Source organism: Vombatus ursinus, unplaced genomic scaffold (genome assembly GCF_900497805.2).
Source record: "Vombatus ursinus unplaced genomic scaffold, bare-nosed wombat genome assembly UNPS02014839.1, whole genome shotgun sequence".
In the NCBI taxonomy this organism is placed as follows: domain Eukaryota; kingdom Metazoa; phylum Chordata; class Mammalia; order Diprotodontia; family Vombatidae; genus Vombatus; species Vombatus ursinus.
In genome coordinates, this window is record NW_020954617.1 from 1,779,081 (window position 1) to 1,788,826 (window position 9,746).

The following is a 9,746-nucleotide window of genomic DNA, read 5'->3' on the forward strand; positions in this document are numbered from 1 at the left end:
GCAGCTAGGTGGCACAGTAGATAGAGCTCTGGCCTTCAAGTTGGGAGGGCCTGAGTTCAAATCCGGCTTCAGACACTCAATACTTACTAGCTGTGTGACCCTGTGCAAGTCACTTAACCCCAATTGCCTTACCAAAAAAAAAAATTTTCCAAAATGATCTTATACTGATACATTATGGCCTTTACTATATTTCTCCTCCCTCTAAGACTTTATAAGTTATTCTTTTCTTTGCTCTATACTTCAGGCATCTGGGTCAGTTTAAAGTAGATCTCTTCAATGAAAAGCAATTAAAAAACATAACGGGGGAAGTGATATGATGTTGCCTGCCCCCAAACTCAATTTTATGTAGTTGGAGATGATTAACTTTTATGGAATCATAAGATGTTCAATTAATTGTAAAATTTAAGAAATGTCTAGTTCCATGTCATTTCCTTCACCTTCTTACTTTTTCCTGCTTCTGCGTTCAAGAACTGGATTGGTCTTAAAGGTCACACAGAGGCATGGCTTATCATTTTTCATCCTGTAATATTGTTTCCTTTCTGACTGAGTCAGGAAACTAGTTTGTACCTCATAAAAAGATCACCTAGAGTGGTCACATCTTTTAGTTAGCTTAACACCTCCTTGTGGTCCCTTTTCTGTTATTAAGTCCCCGTGTTTCAAGGCATGCTCTTACATAGAAAGAAAACGTAAATTTTAGGTGTAATAAATTGTAAAAATTTACCCTGTCAGATTTTAGACTTTGGAAACATTGACAGATGTTTCTTTTTTAGAGGACATGGGGCAAATATTTGCTTTCTACGTGCAATTTTCTCTGGGTCTTCTGATTAGTTAAATAATAGTTTATAAATTTTCCTTCCACAGAGCTGTAGTTTATGACTTTGTAGTATACGATTTCATAAGCACTTCAAAATATCCCAACAGTAGACTTATGTTTTCAACTTACGTGAACATATGCTAAACTCATGCAGATATACATATCATCTTCTTATTAGATTTTAAACTCCTTGAGTGAAGAGAATGAATCTACTATTGAGTTTGAATGAATGGATAAATAAATGAAAGAATGAATAAATGGATGAGTGGTTTAAAAAGCATGTATTAAATGCTTATTATAGTCAAGGTATTATGCTAAGTAGAAGATATACATGTAGAAAATGAGAGATACCTGATCTGAATGAATTCACTATATAACAGGAGAAACAACACATATAGGAGGTTTCATCTGCAAGTCAGATGGAAAAATCCCATAGTCCTTAGGGCGCAGCAGCAAAGCAGATGGTAATGGGTTTTTAACGTTGTTTTCACTGATAAAAATCCTATTTGTTTCTAATTTTGAACCATTTAATAAAGTCAAGGACTTTGATGTCCCAAGCTTTATTTCTGGGTCTTCAGTGGCTGTTGTTGCTAAGTGGCCTTAGTATCTGCAGAAATAGTTGCCCTGTCACATTTCCCTTGAGGTAACTTCCCAGGGTAATGGCTGCAGAGACTGGACTGGAAACGAAGAAGGACAATAGTGTGGGATCAAGACAGTCTCAGAATTCTTGGGCTTCTGTGCCTATCGATGACATTTGGTCAGAAGTTGGAGTTGGTGATGGTGAGGAAATTGGACCCTTCTCCCCAGAGACTGCTTCGTTCAATGATGGCTGTGTATACCAGACTGGAAGCATTACTAATGATCTAGGGGGCAGTCCTTTTCTCTGTTCTTGGGTTCAGGTTCCCTGGCTATTTCCATCAGAGACTGAGAGGAGATGGTGGTTGAGCTAGTGGTGGTTGCTTGATTTGCCTGACACATTGCTGCCTCCTATAACTCTCTCAGGGTGTCTTGCTACTCCAGCAATGCTGGCTGACTTGCTCTGTATATGGCACTTGGTTGGTAATTGGGGGTAGTTAGTCCCTTTTCTGTAACAGTTGCTTCCTCAGGAGATAATTGTAGGGGTTGGATTGTAGGCAGGACCAATGGTCTGGGAGTACTGACATTCCTGGGATTCTTAGGTTTATCTGCCCACTAATGGTAATTGTAGTGGTTGATGTTGATTATTATGAGGGAGATGACCTTAAATAAAAACTTAATAAATATATCTCAAGCAGTTCATTTGCACCATTATCAACCTTCAGTCTAGTTCATTGCATATATTTCTCAATTTTGAAGTATCAATTCTTTTTAAAAAAGTTATTTTTCCCCTTTTGCCTGATGAGTTATTGCCATTTAAAACCCACAATAGTTTGAATCTATTCAGCCTACCTTTCCAGTCTTTTTATATTTTACTCCCTTCCATGTATCTTATGATATAGCTGTACTTACCTTTTTGCTTTGTCACACATACTTTTGCATAGGCTATCTTATATCTGTGGAATGTACTCCCTCCTCACCTACCTCTTAGAATCCTTAGCTTCTGCTAACAATCAATCGATTAATCAACAAGAATTTCTTAAGCATCTGTTCTGGGTTAGGTGATTAGGATATTAATTAATAAAATGAAATAGCTCAGTTTAGGCATCACCTGATAGAAGAAGTCTTTTTTGATTCCCCTTAGTTTCCATCTTAATTTTTATTTTTTTTAAATTGTCAAGCATTTATTTTTTTCACGTTCCCCACTGAAAAAAGAAAAAAAATCTATCTCTTGCAACAAATAAGGATAACCAAGCAAAACAAGTCCCCGAATTAGCCAAGTGCAAAAATGTGGGCCTCATTCTGCACATTGGTCCATCACCTCTCAGTGAGGAGATGGGTAGCATTCTTCATCATCAGTCCCCTGGAAACATGGCTGATCACTGTAGCAGAAATTTTCATGATTACAATGTTGATATTAAAGTATAAGTTGTTCCCCTGGTTCTATTTACTCTATTCTGTATCAGTTCTTAGAAGTCTAGGTTTCTCTGAAAATGTCTCTTTCATCAATTCTTACAGTATAAATAGTATTTCTTCACATTTATACATCATAATTTGTTCAGCCATTCCCCAATTGATGGGCACCTCTTTAGTTTCTGTGTTTTTTTTGCCATTACAAAAAGAACTGATATATATGGATATCTATATCTATATGTAGATGTAAACATATACATGCATATATGTATATGTGTATTTGTATATATACATATACACATATATATATATATTTTTGCATATATCCTCTTTCTTTGATCTCTTTAGGGAATAGGCCTATTACATCTGTCTGGGTCAAAAGGTTTTCATACTTTAATAACTTTGGGGGTACGGTTTCAAATTGCTTTCAAGAATGGCAGGACCAAGGCTATGAACAAGCAGTTTTCAGAGGAAGAAATTACAGCTATCTATAGTCATATGAAAAAATGTTCCAAATCACTATTGATTGGAGAAATGCAAATCAAAATGACTCTGAGGTACCACATCACACCTGTCAGATTGGCTAATATGACAAAATGGTACCATGATAGATGTTAGAGAAGATGTGGGAAAAATTGGAACACTAATGCATTGTTGGCAGAGTTGTGAACTGATCCAACCATTCTGGAGAGCAATTTGGAACTATGCCAAAAGGGCTGTAAAATCATGCGTACCCTTTGACCCAGCAATACCACTTTTAGGTCTATATCCCAAAGAGATCATAAAAATGGGAAAAGGACCCACATAGACAAAATTATTTAGAGCAGCTCTTATTGTGGTGGCAAAGAATTGGAAATTGAGGGGATGCCCATCAATTGGGGAATGGCTGAACAAGTTGTGCTATATGAATGTAATGGAATATTATTGTGCTATAAGAAATGATGAGCAGGTGGACTTCAGAAAAACCTGGAACGAGTTATATGAACTGATACTTAGTGAAATGAGCAGAACCAGGACAACATTGTAAACAGTAACAGCCACACTGTACAGAGACTTGACTCTTCTCAGCAATGCAGGGATCTAAGACAACTCCAAAAGACTCATGATGAAAAATGCTATTCACATCCAGAGAAAGAACTATGGAGTCTGAATGGAAGCACAGTATCTGCTCTCCTTTTCCTTTGTTGTTCTCTTGCTTCATTCTCATGGTTCCTCTCATTAGTTCTAATAGTTCTTTACATCGTGACTAATGGGAAAGTATGCTTAATAGGAATGTATAAGTAGAGCCTATATCAGATTGTAAGCTGTCTTGGTGGGGGAGAAGGAGGAGAAAATTTAAAACTTCAAATCTTATGAAACTGAAATCTTATGGAAGTTGAAAACTAAAAATAAATTAATTAATTATTTAAAAAAAAGAATGACTAATTCACAGTTGCACCAATAGTGTATCAATGTTATTCTCTCACAGCTCCTTCAACATTTTTATCTACTTTATTAATCTGATAGTTATGAGATAAAACCTCAGTTTTGCTTTAATTTGAATTTCTCTACTTATTAGTGCTTAGAACCATTTTTTGTATGGCTATAAATAACTTGGATTTCTTCCTTAGAAAACTTCCTGTCTATATGTTTTGATGATTTATAAATCGGTGAATGGCTTTTATTCTTATATATTTGATTCTGTTCCTTACATATCTTGAAAATGAGATATTTATCACAGAAACTTGCTGCAAAGATTCCCCCTGCCCCTTAACTCTTTACCTTCCAATCTTATTTGCAATGGATTTGTTTGTATAAAAACTTTTTAATTTGACATAATCAAAATTGTCTGTTTTCTGTGATTCTGTTTCTTGTTTGGTCATGAATTCTGTCCTCACCTATGGTTCCTTCACACCTATACTCCTTTTTGGCAGCTTGCAATATTTATTCTGCCCTGTGTCTGATTCTCCCATGAGTTTTCACTTTGGGATTTCTTTGACTAGTGGATTCTAATTTCACTTTTCCCTCCATATAAAAGAGATTGGAACAGTTTTCTTTCATGATCTCTTAAAATATAATGTCAAGGTTTTTTTTTTCCTCTGTGTGTGTGTGTGTGTGTGTGTGTGTGCGTAATGGGTGGGGGGAAGGGGAGATCATATCTTTAGGTAGTCTAATGATTCTCAAATTGTCTCTTCTTGATATGTTTTTCAGATCAACTGTTTTTGGTAAGTGACACCTTATATTATTTTCCTATTCTTTTAATCTTTTAACTTTGTTTTAATATTTCTTGTTGCCTTGTGGGGTGCTAATTTTCAAGGAGTCTTTTACTTGGATAAGGTTTTATACCTCTTGTGTTAAGCTGTTAATTCTGTTTCCAAGTTTCTCTTTCATACTTCTCATTTCTTTTCCAATTATTTCCTCTATCACTCTCAACTAATTTATAATCTTTTTTAAAGTCTTGTATCACTTCACCTAGAAATTCTAATTGATCTTATACTCAACTACTTTATTTTTTGAGGTGTTGCTTGTAGGTATTTTGGAGTTATTTTCTTCTTCCAGGTTTTTGTCTTGAGCATTCCTGGCATCACAATGGCTCTTTATCTTTGTTTGTTTACTCATTCAGTCTTACTTTCAGGGATTTTGTGATAGACTAGATTCTGGGCACTCTTGGAAGGACTGTGGTGTCCTTGTAAGAACCTAGTCTATCATACCTGGTGTCCTGCTACTGGGGAGTCACTTCTATTTGTGGCTTTGAGATCTTCTTTCCTGCTTTAGAGCAATTGAACCATGGCCTTCTTTCTTTCTCAAGGGATTAGATCTAAGGTCCTAGACTATCTCTCTTCCATAGTTCCTGCCCTGCTCATTTGACTGTAAGTTGTATTTGTGCTGACCTTCCCTAGTTGTTAGTCTTCTCTATGTCTCATAAATTAACTATTTTAAATTGTTTTAATTTTCTCAGAGTATAAGCTACTTGAGGGCAGGGACTGACTTTTGTGCTGTTTTTGGCATCTCCACTGCCTGCACAGTAGATACTTAGTAAGTAAGTGCTTACTTACCAAAAACCTCCACAGAAAACTATTATATCCCCTACCAGGTCACCATATGCTAGGCTTTGTACTCACAATTTCTTACACAACTTAAGTAGGTAGTATAAGCTCACATTCAGGAAGACAAATCCCTACAAGATAGCAGGTGTTAAAGAGTAACCTGAAGTGTCCTCAAATTTAGTATGGAAACATAGAAAAACATTTCCTGCAGGTCTCCCTTTTCCTGGTGTCATCATATTCATTGTTACATTATTTATTTTTACCCAAATACCAGCCTTTGGGGAAGTTATTACAAAATGGGAAGAAATAGTCTTGAGAAATACTTTTGAAAGGCACCAGTATGTGAGGATGTGATGTGAGGTGTTCAGAATCCTGTGGTTTCCCCATTTAAGGAACATAGATCATATATAATTCTATGCCTTTGATCTGCCAGGTTGGGGTGGGGGCAGGGTGGAGGGACTATAGTGTAGAAACTAGTGTAGAAAGGACAAAAGAAGACATTTGTTTGAATAAAGGAAGGTCCAGTACTACACCAAAGTAAGTTACACCCTAGGGTATCTGGATGTATTTTTGTATTTCCACATTTATAAGGGGTGTAAAAATATTACTTAAGGGTGATTAATTATTTATTTGAATAACCCAAGCTCCCCTGTCAGCTTCAAACACTATGATACAAAAAAACAAGAGTCAGAAATCAGAGAACATACACATACATTTACAACAATTCAAGTTAGCCTAGAAGAGGCAAAAAAATAAAAAAAGTTTAATTTTGTTCAGTAAACAGACAGAGCTGCAGGTGCAGCTTGGAGGTGAGTCTCTGTGGGCCAATTTTTCCAAGCTATAAGGCTGATTTTTTTCTCACACCTTAGAACTAACAACAGCTAGTGCTTCTGGGGTGTGTGTGTGTGTGTGTGTGTGTGTGTGTGTGTGTGTGTGTGTGTGTGTGTGTGTGGATGAGGTAAAGGACTGCCTACAGTTTTACTCCCAAATGCTTCAGGCTAGCATGTGAAAAGGCTTTCTTCAATAGCTACTTTGATGATAGGGAGAAGGGAGAAGATAACTCCTAGTATCCAATCCAATCCAATCCAATAAAATTAACATTTATTAGGCGCCTACGATGTGTCAGGCCCTATGCTAAGCACTGGGGATATATAAAATCATATAGCCTCACATGTCCCTCATCCATAAAGACATTTCCTGAAACTTCAGATTTAATCTGAACCCAAAGAAAACCCTATTAGAGATTGGGTAAGGGAAGAAGTAGGGTATGATGAAACACATACTGACTGCGGAATCTTAAGATATGGTTTCAAATCACCTCCAACTCCCCTGTATCTTATTATTCATGTGACCTTAGTCAAGTGAATTTACTTCCCTGGGCCTCAATTTTCTTATCTGTAAAATGGACGGGTTGGAACCAAAGACTTTAGAGGTCCCTTCCAGCCTTCCATCTATGATTTTCTGACAAGATGAACTTTAATATATCCATCAGACAAGATATTGCATTTCTACTCTTGGGCAGCTAAGAAGGCCCTACAGACCAGGAAATATATGCTTACCAGCTCAGGGTTTAGAGAAAAAGGAGTCTGAAGGGGAAACAAAGTATTTAGGGTATTTTTAAATGTGCATACCCATTTATTTGTGCACTCAAATACTCAGTAGAATACATTTCTTTTGTTTCTTTAGGATGAGGTCTAAGGGCTAAGCATTTTGTTAAGTACCTGTCTGAAATACCATAGACAGGGTCCTTACTTTTGATAAGGGGTTTAGACTGAACAGTGATAATTGACAGCGAATCCATCACTTTAAAGTTTAAGTGCATTACATAATTTCTTTGGATCCTAACAAGAACCCAGTGAGGTAATTACTTGTAGGTATTAATAGCCCTATTTTTATGGATATGGACACTGAGGCTCAGAGCTACTATGCATCTGAAGCAAGATTCATACCTAGATCTTCTTGTTTCCAAGACTGGAACTCTCTCCACTATATTATGCTGCAGCTCAGATGAGCCCTAAGGTCCCTTTGCACCTCCAAGATTCTATGTCTGACTATTTAAGAAGTTAGTATTGCCATGGGGCTCAAGAGGACTCCTGGAAGGTATAAGGGGGTGTGGACCTTTAGCATCTAGTCTGAATTTGCAAGCTTTCTAAGAGGCTCCTTTCCTACATTCATTGCTTAAGGCAGACTCATGTCCAATTATACCTGGAGATTTGCTGTGCATATCCATAAACCTCCAATAAACAGGAAGAGTAGATCTAAACATATCTCTTAAATCACCCAACTTGCTTGGCTCACTTGAATACTGCTTCCAGTAATGATTACTGCCAAATATTTTTTTCTTCTTCCTAAATCACTAAGAACATTTTAAAAGCAGCTACTAAAAATTGCTCTGCCAAACATAAATAAAAAAGATGTATTGTTTTTTCAGAACTCAATTCTTTTCATGGTAGATCCTCTTTGACAGGCCACATCATTCTCTTTGCATAAGAAACAACTGGATCTTAATCTCTGCCTACTAAAGACAAGCAAAAGGCATCCCACTGCTATTAGAGTTGTCGGGCTTAAACCAAACTTCAACCATCTCCTTTCCCTCCCCTCTACTTTGCTTCTCTTTATTCACTATATTGAAGAGGTCAAAAATGAATATAAAATTACAAACACAAAATCAGCACTGAAAAAAAATCAGCACTCCATTATAGCATCAGGGCCAAGATTTTTTTTTTTTTTTAATATGTAAGCAGAACATGAACTAGTCGATGGGATCTGAACTTGCAGTTAGGAAGTGCTGGGTTCAAATCCCACCCTCAGATGTTTACTAGCTCTGTGGACCTGGATAAGTCACAAAACCTTTGTTTCTCCATTTCATCTATAAAATGCTCATCATTTATATCAACCGCCCCTTCCCCTTTCCCCCTACATTATGGATATGCCCATGAGTTCTTTCTTAGCTCTTCTTTTCTTCTCTCTTTACAATCTCTCTCTTGGTAACTTCATCAGCTCCATCAGCTGATGATACACATCTGTACATATGTCAACGTGTCTCTATGTTTATTTAGAAAGGGGAGGTTTGGGGTAGGAAGATTATGAGTTCAGTTTTAGACATCTTTGAGTCTGAGGTATTTCTGTTATATGTAGTTTGAAATCTCCAAAAGGCAAGAGACTGGAGTGTGTGTATGTGTATGTGTGTATATGCGTGGATTATGTATGTATATTTGTATATGCTGAAGTTCAGGAAAGAAGCTAGGCTGTAGAGATATACACATATGTATATATGTCTATGTGAAGTATATATATATATGTATAAATACATATATATATGGACATTTGCACACACATACATACAAATCTCAGTCATTTCTCTGGGCTTTAATATCATATCAATTGCCTATTGGATAGTTCAAGCTGGATATCATAGAAATGTCTCAAACTCAACATATCCTGAACTGAACTCATTATCTTTCTGCTCCAAACTACACCTCTTCTAAACTTCCCCATAGTTGTTGAAGATACCACCATCTTTCCATTCTCTTAGGGTCTTAATCTTGGCATTGTTCTGAACTTCTCATTCTCCCTTATACTACATATGCAATCAGTTGCCAAATATTATAGTTTCTACTTTCACAAAATCACTTACATCCAACCCCCTTCTCTTTACTCCCACAGGCACCACCCTAAATTAGTTAAGTCTCTCATCACCTTTTATTCAGATTTTTTTTTTCAGGCAATTGGGGTTAAGTGACTTGCCTAGGGTCACACAGCTAGTAAGTGCCAAGTGTTTGGTCTGAGACCAGATTTGAACTCAAGTCCTCTTGACTTTAGGGCTGATGCTCTATCCACTGCCCCACCTAGCTTCCCTTTTTACTCAGATTTTGAAACAGCCTCCTAAATGTTCTCCCTACCTCAAGCCTCTCACC